Source organism: Salvelinus sp. IW2-2015, unplaced genomic scaffold (assembly GCF_002910315.2).
Source record: "Salvelinus sp. IW2-2015 unplaced genomic scaffold, ASM291031v2 Un_scaffold4124, whole genome shotgun sequence".
NCBI lineage: Eukaryota > Metazoa > Chordata > Actinopteri > Salmoniformes > Salmonidae > Salvelinus > Salvelinus sp. IW2-2015.
In genome coordinates this window covers 2,759-19,345 of record NW_019945396.1, presented here as the reverse complement: position 1 = coordinate 19,345, position 16,587 = coordinate 2,759, and the positions used below count along the sequence as shown (strand labels likewise).

Here is a 16,587-nt window from a genome sequence, read left to right as displayed (position 1 = left end):
GAGAGTATCTGGGGGGGGGGGGACTAAAGCCACTGAAGAGATGTATTCTGGGGGGGGGGACTAAAGCCACTGAAGAGATGTATCTGGGGGGGGGGGACTTAAAAAGCCACTGGAGAGATGTATCTGGGGGGGGGGGGACTAAAGCCACTGAAGAGATGTATCTGGGGAGAGGGGGACTAAAGCCACTGAAAGAGATGTAGTGGGGTGAGGGGGGTACTAAAGCCACTGAAGAGATGTATCTGGGGGAGAGGGGGGACTAAAGCCACTGAAGAGATGTCATCTGGGGGAGGGGGGGGACTAAAGCCATGAAGAGATTGTATCTGGGGAGCGGGCGGGACTTAAAGCCACTGAAGAAGATGTATCTGGGGGAGGAGGGGGGGACTAAAGCCACTGAAGAGATGTATCTTGGGGAGGGGGGGACTAAGCCACTGAAGAGATGTATTCTGGGGGAGGGGCGGGGAACTAAAGCCACTGAAGAGATTGTATCGTGGGTGGAGGGGGGGGACTAAAAGCCACTAGAGATGTATCTGGGGAGGGGGGGGGGACTAAACCACTGAAGAGATGTATCTGGGGGAGGGGGGGGACTAAAAGCCACTGAAAGATGTATCTGGGGGAGGTAGGGGGGACTAAAGCCACTGAAGAGATGTTAATCTGGGGGAGGGAGGGGGGGGCTAAAGCCACTGAGAGATGTATCTGGGGAGAGGGGGGGACTAAAGCCACTGAAGAGTGTATCTGGGGAGGGGGGGAACTAAAGCCACTGAAGAGATGTATCTGGGGGAGGGAAAGGGGGGGGGGGACCTAAGCCACTGAGAGATGTATCTGGGGAGGGGGGGGGTGACTTAAAGCCACTGAAGAGATGTATCTGGGGGAGGGAGGGGGGACTAAAGCCCACTGAAAGAGATGTATTGGAGGAGGGGGGGGGGGACTAAAAGCACTGAAGAGGATGTATCTGGAGGGAGGGGGGGGGAACTTTAAAGCCACTGAAGAGATGTATTTGGGGAGGGAGGGTGGGGGGGACTAAACCACTGAGAATTATCTGGGGAGGGGGAGGGGGAGGGCGCGACTAAAGCCACTGAAGAGTGTATCTGGGGGAGGGGGGGGGGAACTAAAGCCACTGAAGAGATGTTAATCCTGGCCCCAGGAGGGGGGGGGACTAAAGCACTTGAGAGATGTATCTGGGGTGGGAGGGGGGCGGACTAAAGCCACTGAAGAGTGTATCTGGCGGGAGGGGGGGGGGGGGACTAAAGCCACTGAGAATGTATCTGGGGGGAGAGGGAGGAGGGGGGGGGGGACTAAAGCCACTGAAGAGATGTATTGGGGGGGGGGGACTAAAGCCACTGAAAGAGATGTACTGGGGGGGGGGCGAACTAAGTCACTGAAGGAATGTATCTGGGGGGGGGGGACTAAAGGCCACTGAAGAGATGTATCTGGGGGGGGGACTAAAGCCACTGAAGAGATGTATCTGGGGAGGGGAGGGGGGGGGGGACCGTAAAGCCCACTGAAGAGATGTATCTTGGGCGGGGGGGACTTAAGCCACTGAAGAGATGTATCTGGGGGATGCAGGGGGGGACTAAAGCCAGCTGAAGAGATGATATCTGGGGGAGGGGGGGGGTACTAAAGCCCACTGAAGAGATGTATCTGGGGGGACTTAAAGCCACTGAAGAGATGTATCTGGGGGGGGGGACTAAAGCCATGAAGAGATGTCTGGGGAGAGGGGGGAACTAACCACTGAAGAGTGTTATCTGGGGAGGGGGGGGCTAAAGCCACTGAAGAGATGTATCTTGGGGGGGGGGGGGACTAAAGCCACTGAATAGATGTATCTGGGGCGGGGGGAGGACTAAAGCCACTGAAAGAGATGTATCTGGGGGAGAGGGGGGGACTAAAGCCAACGAAGAGATGTAATTCTGGGCAGGGGGGGGACTTAAAGCAGTCTGAAGAGATGATATTTGGGGGAGGGGGGGGACTAAAAGCACTGAAGGGATGTTATCTGGGGGAGGGGGGGGCCGACTAAAGCACTGAAGAGATGTATTCTGGGGGAGAGGGGGGGGACTAAAGCCACTGAAGAGATGTATCTGGGGAGAGGGGGGGACTAAAGCCACTGAAGAGATGTTTCTGGCGGGGGACTAAGCCATGAAGAGATTATCTGGGGGGGGGACCTAAAAGCCACTGAAGAGATGTATCTGGGGGAAGAAGGGGGGGACAAAGCCCACTGAAGAGATGTATCTGGGGGAGGGGGGCGGGACTAAAGCCACTGGAAGAGATGTATCATGGGGGGGGACTTAAAGCCCACTGAAGAGATGATTCTGGGGAAGGGGGGGCGACTAAAGCCATGAAGAGAATGTATCTGGCGGGAGGGGGGGGGGCGAACTAAAAGCCACTGAAGAGATGTTATCTGGGGGGGGGGGACTAAAAGCCACTGAAAGAGATGTATCTGGGGAGAGGGGGGACTAAGCCACTGAGAGATGTATCTGGGGGTAGGTGGGGGGACTAAAGCCACTGAAGAGATGTATCTGGGGGGGGGACTAAAGCACTTGAAAGATGTATCTGGGGAGAGGGGGGGACTAAGCCACTGAAGAGATGTATCTGGGGGACGGGGGGGGACTAAAGCCACTGAAGCTAGGTATTGGGGGATGCGGACTAAAGCCACTGAGAGATGATTCTGGGGAGGGGGGGGGGAACCTTAAAGCCACTGAAGAGATGTATCTGGGGGGGGGGGACTAAAGCCACTGAAGAGATGTATTCTGGTGGGGGGGGACTAAAGCACTGAAGAGATGTTATCTGGGGAAGGGGGGGGGGGACTAAAGCCCACTGAAGAAGATGTATCTGGGGAGGGGGGGGGGACTAAAGCCACTGAAGAGATGTATCTGGGGGAGGGGGGGACTTAAAGCACTGAAGAGATGTATCTGGGGAAGGGGGGGGACTAAGCCACTGAAGAGATGTATTCTGGGAGGGGGGGGACTAAAGCCACTGAAGAGATGTATCTTGGGGGAGAGGGGCGGGATAAAGCCACTGAAGAGATGTATCTGGGGGAGAGGGGGGACTAAAAGGCCACTAAGATAGTATCTGGGGGGGGACTAAAGGCCACTGAAGAGATGTATCTGGGGGGGGGGGGACTAAAGCCACTGAAGAGATGTAATCTGGGGGAGAGGGGGGGACGTAAGCCACTGAAGAGAATGATCTGGGGGAGGGGGGGGACTAAAGCCACTTGAAGAGATGTATCTGGGGGGGGGGACTAAATTCCACTGGAAGAGATGTATCTGTGGAAGGGGGGGGGACTAAAGCCACTGAAGAGATGTTATCTGGGGGGGAGAGGGGGGACTAAGCCACTGAAAGAGATTACCTGGGGGAGGGGACTAAAGCCACTTGAAGAGATGTATCTGGGGGGAGAGGGGGGATAAAGCCACTGAAGAGATGTATCTGGGGGAGGGGGGTGGGACTAAAGCCGCTGAAGAGATTGTATCTGGGCGGGGGGGGGGACTAAAGCCACTAAGGATGTAATTCTGGGGGAGAGGGGGGGACTAAAGCCACTTGAAGAGATGATTCTGGGGGAGGGGGGGGGACTAAAGGCACTGAAGAGATGTACTCTGGGGAGGCGGGGACTAAAGCCCACTTGAAGAGATGTATCTGGGGAGGAGGGGGGGGGGGAACTAAAGCCACTGAAGAGATTGTATCTGGGGGAGGGGGGGGGGACTAAAAGCCACTGAAGAGATGTATCTTGGGGCTGGGGGGACTAAAGCCACTGAGAGATGTACTGGGAAGGGGGGACTAAGCCACTGAAGAGATGTATCTGGCGGGGAGGGGGGGGGGACTAAAGCACTGAAGAGATGTATCTGGGGGGGGGGGGACTAAAGCCACTGAAGAGATGTTATCTGGGGGAGTGGGGGACTAAAGCCACTGAAGAGATGTAATCTTGGGGGTGAGGGGGGGGACTAAAGCCACTGAGAGATGTATCTGGGGGAGGGGGACTAAAGCCACCTGAAGAGGATGTAGCTGGGGGAGGGGAGGACTAAAGTCACTGAAAGAGATGTATCTGGGGGAGGGGGGGGGACTAAAGCCACTGAAGAGATGATCTTGGGGGAGGGGGGGACTAAAGCCACTGAAGAGATGTATCTGGGGGAGGGGGGGGGACTAAAGCACTGAGAGATGTATCGGGGAGGGGGACTAAAGCCACTGAAGAGATTGTATTCGGGGAGGGGGGGGCTAAAGCCACTGAATAGATGTATCTTTGGGGATGGGGGGGGACTAAAGCCACTGAGAGATGTATCTGGGGAGAGGGGGGACTTAAAGCCACTGAAGAGATGTATCTTTTTGGGGGGGACAAGGGAGGGGGGACTAAGCCACTGAAGAGATGTATCTGGGGGAGAGGGGGGGACTAAGCACTGAAGAGATGTATTCTGGGGCAGGGGGGACTAAAGCCACTTGAAGAGATGTATCTGCGGGGAGGGGGGGGGAACTAAAGCCACTGAAAGAGATGTATCTGGGAGGGGGGGGGGGACTAAAGCCACTAAGAGATGTATCTCGGGGGAGGGGGGGACTTAAAGCCACTTGAAGAGATGTATTTGGGGAAGGGGGGGGACTTAAAGCACTGAAGAGATGTATCTGGGGAGGGGAGGGGGGACTAAAAGCCACTGAGAGATTGTATTCTGGGGGAGGGGGGGGGGGATAAAGCCACTGAAAGAGATGTATCTGGGGGAGGGGGGGGGACTAAAGCCACGAAGAGATGTAATCTGGGGGAGAGGGGGGACTAAAGCCACTGCAAGAGATGTATTCTGGGGGGGGGGAGACTAAAAGCCACTGAAGAGATGTATCTGGGGGGGGGGGACTAAAGCCATGAAGAGATGTATCTGGTGGGGGGGGGGGGACTAAAGCCACTGTAAGAGATGTATCTGGGGGGGGGAACTAAAGCACTGAAGAGATGTATCTGGGGTGGGGGACTAAAGCCCACTGAAGAGATGTATTGGGGGTGGACTAAAGCCACCTGAAGAATGTATCTGGGGGAGGGGGGACTAAAGCCACTGAAGAGATGGTTATCTGGGGGAGGAGGGGGGGACTTAAAGCCACTGAAGAGATGATATCTGGGGGAGATGGGGGGGACTAAAGCCACTTTGAAGAGATGTATCTGGGGGTAGGGGGGGCGACTAAAGCCACTGAAGAATGTTATCTGGGGGGAGCGGGGGGACTAAAGCCCACCTGAAAGAGATGTGATCTGGGGAGGGGGGGGGGACTAAAGCCACTGAAGAGATGTATCTGGGGGAGGGGGGGACTAAAGCCACTGAGAAGATGTATCTGGGGGAGGGGGGGGACTAAAGCCACTGAGAGATGTATCTGGGGGGGACTAAAGCACTGAAGAGATGTATCTGGGGGGGGGGGGGGGACTAAAAAAGGGCCAACTTTGGGGGGACAAAAGAGGGGGATTTGGTCTGGGGAGGGGCCACTAAAAGCTCCACTGAGAGATGTATCTGGGGGGGGGGGGTGGGACTAAAGCCACTGAAGAGGATGTATCTGGGGGGGGGGACTAAGCCACTGAAAGAGTGTATCTGGGGGATAAAGCCACTGAAGAGATGGAGCTGGGGGAGGGGGGACTAAAAGCCACTGAGAGATGTATCTTGGAACAAGGGGAGGAGGGGGGGACTAAAGCCACTGAAGAGGGATGTATCTGGGGGATGAGGGGGGACTAAACCACTGAAGAGATGTATCTGGGGGAGGGGGGGACTTAAAGCACTGAAGAATGTATCTGGGAGGGGGGGACAAAGCCCCACTGAAGATGTATCTGGGGAGGGGACTAAAGCCACTGAAGATTGTATCTGGGGGAGGGGGGGAACTAAAGCCACTGAAGAGATGTATTTGGGGGAGGGGGGACTAAAGCAGTGAAGAGTTGTATCTGGGGAGGGAAGGGGGGGGACTAAAGCCAGCTGAAGAGTGTATCTGGGGGAGTTGGGCGGGGGGGGGGGGGGGACTAAAGCCACTGAAGAGATGTATCTGGGGCAGGGGGGGTGGCGACTAAAGCCACTGAAGAGATGTATCTGGGGAGAGGGGGGGACAAGCCACTGAAGAGATGTATCTGGGGGGGGGACTAAAGCCCACTGAAGAGATGTATCTGGGGGGATGGGACTAAAGCCACTGAAGAGATGTATCTGGGGGGGGACTAAGTCCACTGAAGAGACTGTACTCTGGAGGGGACTAAATGTACTTTGGGGCACAAATGAGGGTCATTGGATAATTTAAGAGTGGAATTGCACCCAGCAACGGATGAATGAAACATAAACACTGTGTGTTGTGCTTGTGTGTGTGTGTTTGTGTGTGGTGTGTCTCTCACGTGCCTCAGCTGTGGTGCTTGGGCTAACAATTGATGCCTGATTGAAACCCCACTGGTAAGAGTATGTAGATTTTTGGCTTGACAAAGCCTGACTTCCCATGTCCCAGCAGAGGCCTACCGCTGACAAACCTCATATTATCTGGAGTTAAGTCAAGAGCACGGCAGACAACAAAGAGCAGCATTAACGGGAAGGGAAATCAAGTTTTACAGAATCTTGATTATGTCTGTTTTCTGATCGGGAACTGGAGAAGTGCAAGCTATTAAAGCCATAGGAAAGAAGAGGAAATAGATGTTTTAATTTAGATCACATCCTTTTATTCATGTTATTCAAATGTCAAAAAGAATGCATTATTTAAAATGAAATAAAAATAGAAATGTTTCAGTTATTTTCACTTACAGATTTATATTACATTCTTTTATAGAGAACTTTAGTTGTTTGGCACAGTAAACAGGCGTTTGCCTTTTGTTTGCCACTTGTGGACCTGAAGACAGGATTGTGCACACTAAAAGTCCCTTTACACAATCCATTGTTTTAGAGAGAGAGAGAGGCAGCGACTACACTCTTGGGCGGGAAAAACGGGATATCTAGAACCTAAATATGGATAATTCGGTTGTCCCCATTGGTTCCCAGGTAGAAACTTTTTGGCTCCAAGTAGAACCTTTTTGGGATCCATGTAGAACTCTTCCACGGAGGGTTCTACATGGAAGCTAAAATGGTTTCTACCTGGAAACAAAAAGGCGTTTACTAGAACCAAAAGGGCACTCCTATAGGGACGGGCCAACCAGCCTTTTGGAATCTTTTTTCGAAGAGTATAGAAATATTGCAATCATGATGTTTTGTTGCAGTTATGGGCATGTTCCATTTATCTTCATTGTAGTAAGCAAACACCTGAACATCCATTTATGGAAACAAGTTTGACAGACTGACAAAAACATTGTTACAGCCTTCACAAATCCTTTTGAGCATTTTTAGCAATTAACAATCAAAAAAACACTCAAGTTGAACTGACTTTGTGGATTGGACAATCACGTGGGATAACATGCGTTTAATTGAGAACCTTGATATCCACAGTAAATTGACTCATTAATAAGTATTGTCCTGAATTCATAATAAAACAAACACATTCTCAAGCGACCAAAAAATATATAAACCATATTTTATCAACAAGTGTACATGACCTCTTTTAAAATTGCGAAGCAGTAAGCATTATCAAGTACATTCTTTTAACCTTATTTAGAATCTAGATAATAGTATTCCATGTTGAAACATGAAACATCGATTAGGAGAGACCAGTAAAGTCTGGTTCTCTGAGACATCAACTGTACTTTAGACTTTCCTCTGATCCAGGCAGCAACCAAATTTGATGAACATTGTCTTGGGAAAGTCTTTGTTGAACTTTGTGAAATAACCACTCAAATGATTTCACCTTTTTCCCAGTGGAGCCCTGTAGTATTTTTGTTATCTCCATACAAGTAAGAAAACTGAGCATAATACCGGTTTTAAGTCGGAGTTTACATTACACCTTAGCCAAATACATTTTAAACTCCAGTTTTTTACAATTTCCTGACATTTTAATCCGAGTAAAAATTCCCTGTTCTTAGGTTCAGTGTACGATCACACACTTTATTTTAAGAATGTGAAATGTCAGAATAAAAGTACAGAGAATGATTTATTTTCAGCTTTTATTTCTTTCACACATTCCCAGTGGGTCAAAAGTTTACATACACTCCAATTACGTATTTGTAGCATTGCCTTCAAAGTGTTTAACTTTGGGTCAACGTTTCGGGTAGCCTTCCACAAGCTTCCCACAATAAGTGGGTGAATTTTTGGCCCATTCCTCCGGCAGAGCTTGGGAAACTGAGTCAGGTTTATAGCCATCTTGCTCGCACACGCTTTTCAGTGCTGCCCACAAACTATTTTATGGAGAATTGAGGTCAGGGTTTTGTGATGGCGCACTCCAATTACTTGACTTTGTTTGTCCTTAAAGCATTTTCCACAACTTTGGAAGTATGCTTGGGGTCATGTCCATTTGGAAGACCCATTTTCTCCCAAAAAGTACAATCTTTGTACCCCCTTAAGGAAGACGGCACTTGGAGTTTGAAGTAGGGCCTTGAAATACATCACAAGTCACACCTCCATTGACTCAAATTATGTCAATTATCCTATCAGAAGCTTCTTAAGCCATTGACATAATTTTCTTGGATTTTCCAAGCTGTTTAAAGCACAATCACTTAGTGTATGTAAAACTTCTGACCACTGGAATGGGTTACCAGTGAATCTTATTAAAGGGTGAAATAATGTCTGTCAGGAAACAATTGTTGGAAAAGTTACTTGGGTCATGCACAAAGTAGATGGGTCCTAACCGACTGCTAAAACTATAGTTTTTAACAATAAATTGTGGAGTTGGTTGAAAACAAGTTTTAATGACTCCAAGCTAAGTGTATGTAAACTTTCCAACTTCAAACTGTATGTGCTGACATGTGAGGCAAACCACACCAACACATTTTTTGCAAAATCTGGAAATCGCTGGATGAAAGGTAGCCACCAATGTTCTCTTTTCCAAAACAAGAGCAGCCCTGCCATCTAGACCTACTTTCTGCCTGAGATCAAATGTTCTATGTTCTACTCAGCACATTATTTTCAACTCGTTAAGTAATCATTGGTGCCTGAAGGGGTCCTAAAAGTCATATTAAATAGCCAAATGATCCCATCGGTCATGACAATCTTAAAACAACTCCACTATTGTCAGCTTTCACCCACCAGGATTATGTATTCATTGTAACCAACTTTCAACATAGGACAAACCTGTTATAAAATATGTTGGATTTGTACCTTTGAAATAACATCAGATCTTCAATTTAATAAAAAATAAACTATAGCTCGCAGCACCTTACCTACTGGACAGTTGATCTATCAACAGCTATTCATTTGTCTCCCATCCTGGGTTTTAACCAAAGCCAAGCCATGCTTAGCTTTGATGTTTGTCACTGACTAACTTACCAATGTGCTATCGTGAAAATTATATTATATACTCTTAATAACGACAATTATAATTTCACGGGTAAATATTGACCCGTTTGCTAGGCAAAGGTCGTTCCAAAGGGGTAGGTTTAACAGACAAATGAGATGTAAACCATACTTTATAAGGTCATATAACAGTGCCTTCGGAAAGGTCAGACCCCTTCACTTTTTTTTCACATTTTGTTACGTTATACAGCCTATTCTAAAATTATTGAAATGAAAAACAATTCGCTCATCGAGATCTAGCGACACAATAGCCGCCATAGTATGAACAAAGCAAAGAACAGGGTGGTTATTTAAGAGTTTTGGCTGAATTATTAAAAATAAAAAACAAAAATAACCTAAGTTTACATATGTATTCAGACCCTTTTTCCATTGGATCTGCCTTGAGACATTTCTCCAACTTGATTGGAGTCCACCTTGTTGGTTAAATTCAATTGATCGGACATATTTTTTCTGAAAAGGGCACACAACCTGTCTATCTTTAGGTTCCCACATTTGACAGTGCATGTCAGAGGCAAAAACCAGCCATGAGGTCGAAGAATTGTCCGTAGACTTCGAGACAGGTTGTGTCGAGGCACAGATCTGGCGGGAATGGTACAATCCAAGGACTTTTCCTTAGAGCCTGGCTGCCTTGGCCAAACTGAGCAATCGGGGGAGGAAGGACGTTGGTCAGGGAGTGACAAAGAACCCGGATGTCACTCTGACAGAGCTCTAGAGATGCGGAGAACCTTCAGAAGTACAACCAGTTCCTCTGCCAGCCACTCCACCCAATTCAGGCCTTTATGTAGGCATGGCCAGATGGAAGCCACTCCTCAGTAAAAAGGCACCACAACAGCCCGCCTTTGGAAGTTTGCCAAAAGGCACCTAAAGAACTGACCATTGGAGAAACAAGATTCTCTGGTCAGATGAAACCCAAGATTGAACTCTTTGCTGATGCTAAGCGTCACATCTGGAGAAAACCTGGCACCATCCCTACGGTGGAAGCATGGTGGTTGGCAGCATCATTGCCTATGGTTATGGTTTTTAGCGGACATTGACTGGGAGACTAGTCAGGATCAAGGCAAAGGATTGAACGGAGCAAAGTACATAGAGATCCTTGCTGAAACCTGCTCCAGAGCGCTCAGGACCTCAGACTGGGGCAAGAGGATTTAACTTGCAACAGGACAACAACCCTAAGCACACAGCTAAAGACAAATGCAGGAGTGGCTTCGGGAACAAGTCTAGTGAATAGTCCTTGAGTGGCCCAGCCAGAGCCCGGACTTGAACCCGATTGAACCATCCTCTGGAGAGGACCTGCAAAATAGGCTGTGCAGCAATGCTCCCCATCCAACCCTTAACAGAGCATGAGAGGATACTGCAGAGGAGAATGCGAGATAAATTCCCCAAATAAAGGTGTGCCAAGCTTATAGCGTCATACCCAAGAAGACTCGGGGCTCGTAATCACTTGCCAATGGTAATCACTGCCTTTACTCAGTACTTCAAACAATAGTTACCGAGTAAAGAGGTCTGAATAATTATGTAAATGTGATATTCACTTTTTTTTTCATTTTTTAAACATAAATTTTTAGCAAAATGTCTAAAAGTCTGTTTTTGCTTTGTCATTATGGGGTATTGTGTGTAGATTTGATGAGGGAAAAAATTATTGAATACATTTTAGTATAAGGCTGTAATGTGGAAAAAGTCAAGGGGCTTGAATACTCAAGAATGCACTGTATCATCAATGATACTATGATTGCATTTGAAAAGTCAGTGACAACACATTTAGTGACAACTAAACCAAAAATCTGACATTGTTTTTCCCATTGTTTTTCCCAATTGCTGCACAGTGTGTGTGGGACTGCCAGGGAATATTTTTTCTGATTTTCGGATGATTTTTACATCTGTTATTTCCAACTACGAAAATGTATTTAATTATTTCTTGTCTCAAGAAAAACTTGGGGAGCCAAAAAATTCACGCTTTTTGTGGAACCTGCCCTATGTAGTGCCCTATGGGCCTTGGTCAAAAGAAGCTGCCCTAAATAGGGAAATAAGGTGCCCATTTGGCGTACCTCTATTACCCTCCGTCAAACACGAGGGGACAGCAGCGCTGTGACAGCTAAACCTTCTGGCCATAGAACAGACTCGCTACGTGTGCCTCCTGCAGCAATGACACACGACACACGCCAGTAAAGAGGATGATTGGGTAACAAGACCCTATTACCCTCGCAGCTAGAGAGGGAGAGGAAGGACAAGGTGTGTGTGTTGTATCGTGTGTCGTGTGCATGCGGGGGGGGGGGTGCAGAGTAAACGAGTTAGTGGGCATCCAGCCGTAGCCGACGGGGATAATGGGACAAAGAGGATCATTAGCTCTGACAGCCGCGCTGCCAATGCACCTTATTCCCCTCCACAACTTTGCCAAGGAAAAAAGGACTGGTATGTTTTGTGTATGGTTTGGTTGGGATCTGAACTCTCTTTTCACTTTGTTTAATCTTCTCTTAGTCTCCTTTACAGACAGTTGAAGTTCTACACATCTTTTGGGCACAAGCGTTAGAAACTATGTTTTTCTAGTAACTACTCTGCATTCCATGAGTTATTTTAAACAAGCTACAGATTAATTTAGCATGCAAAGAAGACTCTAAATATACAATCAAGTCCGTTTACTTGGATATGATGATGATTATTTATTTGTCTCACAAGGCAATGGGTTCTTTAAAAAGGTTGGCAAAGGATGGCCTTATTACACCTTCCTTTTTTCCAGACATATCGACACTATCTTTACTATGCAAACGTTCTGATGGCTTTATTATGGGTAGCAGCTATTTATCATCAGCACTTTTTTCTTCATGAACCTTTTGGTATGGAAAAGCCTCCGCATCAAGTTGGTTAAAGGAACTTGTCACAGGTTTGACAGTACTTGCGCTGTGTTCGTGCATTTTTATGGCACCTCTACCTACCCTACATTGTGTCTTTCCGCCCCAACCCAGCAGCAGGCAATGGAAGGCATTTGCACCAGAATTTGGAATCCACAAGCTGTCTTTCTCCAATAGTGGTGGAATACCTTTACTGCTTCTTGACGAGACATCTGTTGCTCGCAGTGCGAGAGAGAACAGATGAGAGGTGGCGATAAGGCTGTTCAACGTATTTTAGCTCCTCCCTCTTCTTTCGCCCCTCCACTCTCTCCCTCCTCCTCCCATCCTTCCTCCCCCTCTTTCTCCCACTCTCTCCCCTTCACCAAGGCAGCCAGTAGAATGTTCCTCAGGATTTCTCCCCCCACCCACTGAACAAGAGTAGGGTTTAGGATAAAACATAAATTAAACTTAGTCCTGCAGCTGTAGCCAGCCCCCGGGTGTCTTTTGGAGGGACTCTGGTATGAAGTAGAACTGCTGCGTTCCCTTGTCTTCATTGTAGGAGGCTTTCCTGCTGGATGTCGTCAGGTGCTTGGACCTTACCCTGGACCCTTTGTCAACCCACTGCTAGCTGCTTCCTGGCTCGACTGCTTCTTTAGGCGACGTTGCTGTTTAAAGTCCTTTCTGCTCCCTGTTGCTGTTGCTCGCGCTGTATCAGGCCACACTGTATCAGGTCCGCTGTAGTTGCTCCTGGTTTATATAACCTGCTGCTGCAGTAGTTTGTCAGGGAAATGGTGGTAGAGGTTGGAGGTCGAGCGTTGTAGTCTCTTAGTCCGGGACACGACAAACAAAAGATGACCCCACCGGCAAGCAGGAAGCCGGCAGAGACAAAGGTCACGTACAACGCCCCCCCAGGCTCGTATTTTTACTGCTTCTCGGGCACTTTGGAGTCCAGGATGGTGGTGATGACCTCGTTGTGTGAACAGGAAGCGGGGCACCAGGCAGAGAATTGCAGCCAGGATGAAGCAACCCCCCGCGGCATGGCCGCGTGCCCCTTTGCCGGTGACTGCCCCCCCAGCGGGTGCAACTTCAGCGCCTAGGACAGCGAGACAGAGCCCAGGCAACCCATCATTGCACAGATAGAACCATTGTCGTCCTGGCGAGTCTGCAGGTAGGCGCGCAGCGACAGCACGAGTACTTCAAGGTGCAGTGAACACGCCGGTGCTGTACCAGGTGAGTTGGCCATCCACAAGCCCCTTGCATCTGGAGATGGCAGTTCATTGTATTGTTGGAGCCCCCACGTCAGCACTCACTTCAGTTGGGCAGCCAGCGTGGCCACACGGTGGCGCCCAGGACGCCCAGCAGCGCCAGGGCGTAAGGCCGGAGGTCTGCAATGGTGGAGGACGCCATCGCCGAGTTTGCGCAAGTCCCCTCCTCTCCGCACGAGCGGCCACCGTCACCTGTGGTGGCCCGAGCCTGGCTCCCTGGCTCCGTCTCTCCCTATCGCCCCGTGCAGCCTCAGGTCCTGACAGCAGATAATTCCTTTCAGTGGCAGTTTCTTTCAGTGGGCTGTGATAAAAATCGAAATGAGAATTGAACTGAGCGAGCAAGCGGGACGATCAGACGGGAGGAGCAGGGGCACTGGATGAGCAGGTGCTGTATGAGGCAGACTTGGTGATGGGGAAAGAGAAACTTGCCGCTTCTGCTCTTTTTTTCTCGCCTCTTTTTTAGGGGGGAAGCGGTCGTGTAGTGTGCGCTTTCTGTTTGCCTGCATTTTAACTTCTGCATCCCTAGGCTTTGTGTGACTGAGTTTTGTAGGTGTTCATTTAAAAAGATCAATTATGTGCATTTTAAAGAGCTGCAGTGTCCTTCCTCTGAAAGTCGTTACTCTTTTTACAGCAGGCAGCTACTTCACTTCACCTTTGCTATGATGCGTTAAATTTGACTGCTTCTTATACATAAACTCATTTTACAATATTTTCATTGAAGCATTGCATAAGCTATTTCAATAGTCTTTTAGAATGAATTTGTTAATTTCTCCAAATCTTTAGTTTGTCACAACACAATGCGATAAATTTAAATGGGTTCTATTTACTTGAATCACAAGGTACATTTTTTCCTGGATCTTTGTATGTTCTCTACCCTGACAATGAATCCACAGATAAAAGGGAAGTTAGTTTCTAGTGATCTCTCCTCCTTCAGTCTTCTTCTTTGGACTTTATATGGCAGTTGGCAACCGAGCTTTAAGGTGCATTACCACCACCTACTGGACTGGAGTGTGACCTCAGTTTTGCTTTCAATCACCCACGTGGTAGATGCTCCTAAAAACCAATGAGGAGATGGGAGAGGCGTCACAAATAGAACCAAGTTCTATTTTAGCGCCTGGCTACGCAGACGCTCGTTGACGTGCGCGAGAAGTTAGGATGAAATTATTGATTAACATGTATGTGCACATTATTTCGCAACGCAAGCGGTGTGGTCAGCAGTACGACCCACTAGACACAAAATCCCCATTTCATGAATATATTAAAATATATCAAAACATGAACATTTCAGTCATACAAAGGCCAGTTTTCAAGAGAGATAATACAAATCTTTACTAACTCTGTTTTTTAGATGTACATGGGAATGAGGAAGTTAGTCACTTATGAGGACAACAGCCAGAATGAGGAAGTTGGTCACTTATGAGGACAACAACAGAATGAGGAAACAGCAGAATGAGGACAACAGCAGAATGAGGAAGTTAGTCACTTATGAGGACAACAACAGAATGAGGAAGTTAGTCACTTATGAGGACAACAGCAGAATGAGGAAGTTAGTCACTTATGAGGACAACAGCAGAATGAGGAAGTTGTTCACTTATGAGGACAACAGCAGAATGAGGAAGTTGTTAACTTATGAGGACAACAGCAGAATAGGAAGTTAGCCACTTATGAGGACAACAGCAGAATAAGGACAACAGCAGAATGAGGAAGTTAGTCACTCATGAGGACAACAGCAGAATGAGGAAGTTAGTCACTTATGAGGACAACAGCAGAATGAGGAAGTTAGTCACTTATGAGTACAACAGCAGAATGAGGAAGTTGGTTATTTAAGACAATTGGATAACAACATTAAATTATATGTGAGCTGTCCTCTTTCCTTTCCACTGTAACCCTAACCTGTACCCAAATCTAACCTGTACCAGTAACCCTAACCTGTACCCTATCCTACACTCTAACCCTAACCTAACATGTACCCTGAATCTAACCTGTCCACTGTAACCCTAACCTGTACCCAAAATCATAACCTGTACCCTAAATCTAACCTGTACCCTAAATCTAACCTGTCCCTAAATCTAACCTGTACCTAAATCTAACGTCATAACTTGTAACCCTAACCTGTACCCTAAATCTAACCTGTACCCTAAAATCTAACCTGTACCCTAACCCGCACCCCAACATATACCCTAACCTGTCCACTGTAACCCTAACCTGTACCTATCCCAACCTGTAACCCATAACCTGTACCCTATCCTAACCTGTAACCATAACCTGTATCCTATCCTAACCTGTACCCTATCCCAACCTGTAACCATAACCTGTATCCTATCCTAACCTGTACCCTATCCTAACCTGTAACCATAACCTGTATCCTACCTAACCTGTACCCTGTCCTATCCTACCTGTACCCTATCCTAACCTGTACCCTGTCCTAACCTGTAACCATAACCTGTATCCTATCCTAACCTGTAACCATAACCTGTATCCTATCCTAACCTGTACCCTATCCTAACCTGTACCCTATCCTAACCTGTAACCATAACCTGTACCCTATCCTTAACCTGTAACCATAACCTGTATCCTATCCCAACCTGTACCCTACTATCCTAACCTGTACCCTATCCTATTCCTAACCTGTAACCATAACCTGTAATCCTATCCTAACCTGTATCCTATCCTAACCTGTACTGTTGTCCTCATAAGTGACTAACTTCCTCATTCTGCTGTTGTCCTCATTCTGCTGTTGTCCTCATTCTGTTGTTGTCCTCATAAGTGACCAACTTCCTCATTCTGCTGTTGTCCTCATAAGTGACTAACTTCCTCATTCCCATGTACATCTAAAAAACAGAGTTAGTAAAGATTTGTATTATCTCTCTTGAAAACTGGCCTTTGTATGACTGAAATGTTCATGTTTTGATATATTTTAATATATTCATGAAATGGGGATTTTGTGTCTTAAGTGGGTCGTACATGCTGACCACACCGCTTGCGTTGCGAAATAAATGTGCACATACATGTTAATCAATAATTTCATCCTAACTTCTCGCGCACGTCAACGAGCGTCTGCGTAGCCAGGCGCTAAAATAGAACTTGGTTCTATTTGTGACGCCTCTCCCATCTCCTCATTGGTTTTTAGGAGCATCTACCCACGTGGGTGAT

General features: G+C 47.7%; 1 long non-coding RNA gene across 3 annotated transcripts in view; it reads right to left on the bottom strand.

Moving 5' to 3' along the window:
• LOC112076907 (uncharacterized) overlaps positions 1–16,061 on the bottom strand; it is a 17,402-nt gene extending 1,341 nt beyond the window's left edge. Inside the window, exons 1-3 of one of the 3 annotated variants that reach the window (XR_011477961.1) lie at positions 15,816–16,061; positions 15,541–15,770; positions 15,456–15,497 (exon numbers count right to left, since the gene is read on the bottom strand). This is a non-coding gene — a long non-coding RNA (uncharacterized lncRNA). Of the gene's footprint in view, positions 1–14,883; positions 15,328–15,455; positions 15,498–15,540 lie in introns of those variants that run through there. The other 2 variants (XR_011477959.1, XR_011477960.1) reach the window with 2 other exon arrangements.
• Between the last annotated feature and the right edge of the window lie 526 nt (positions 16,062–16,587).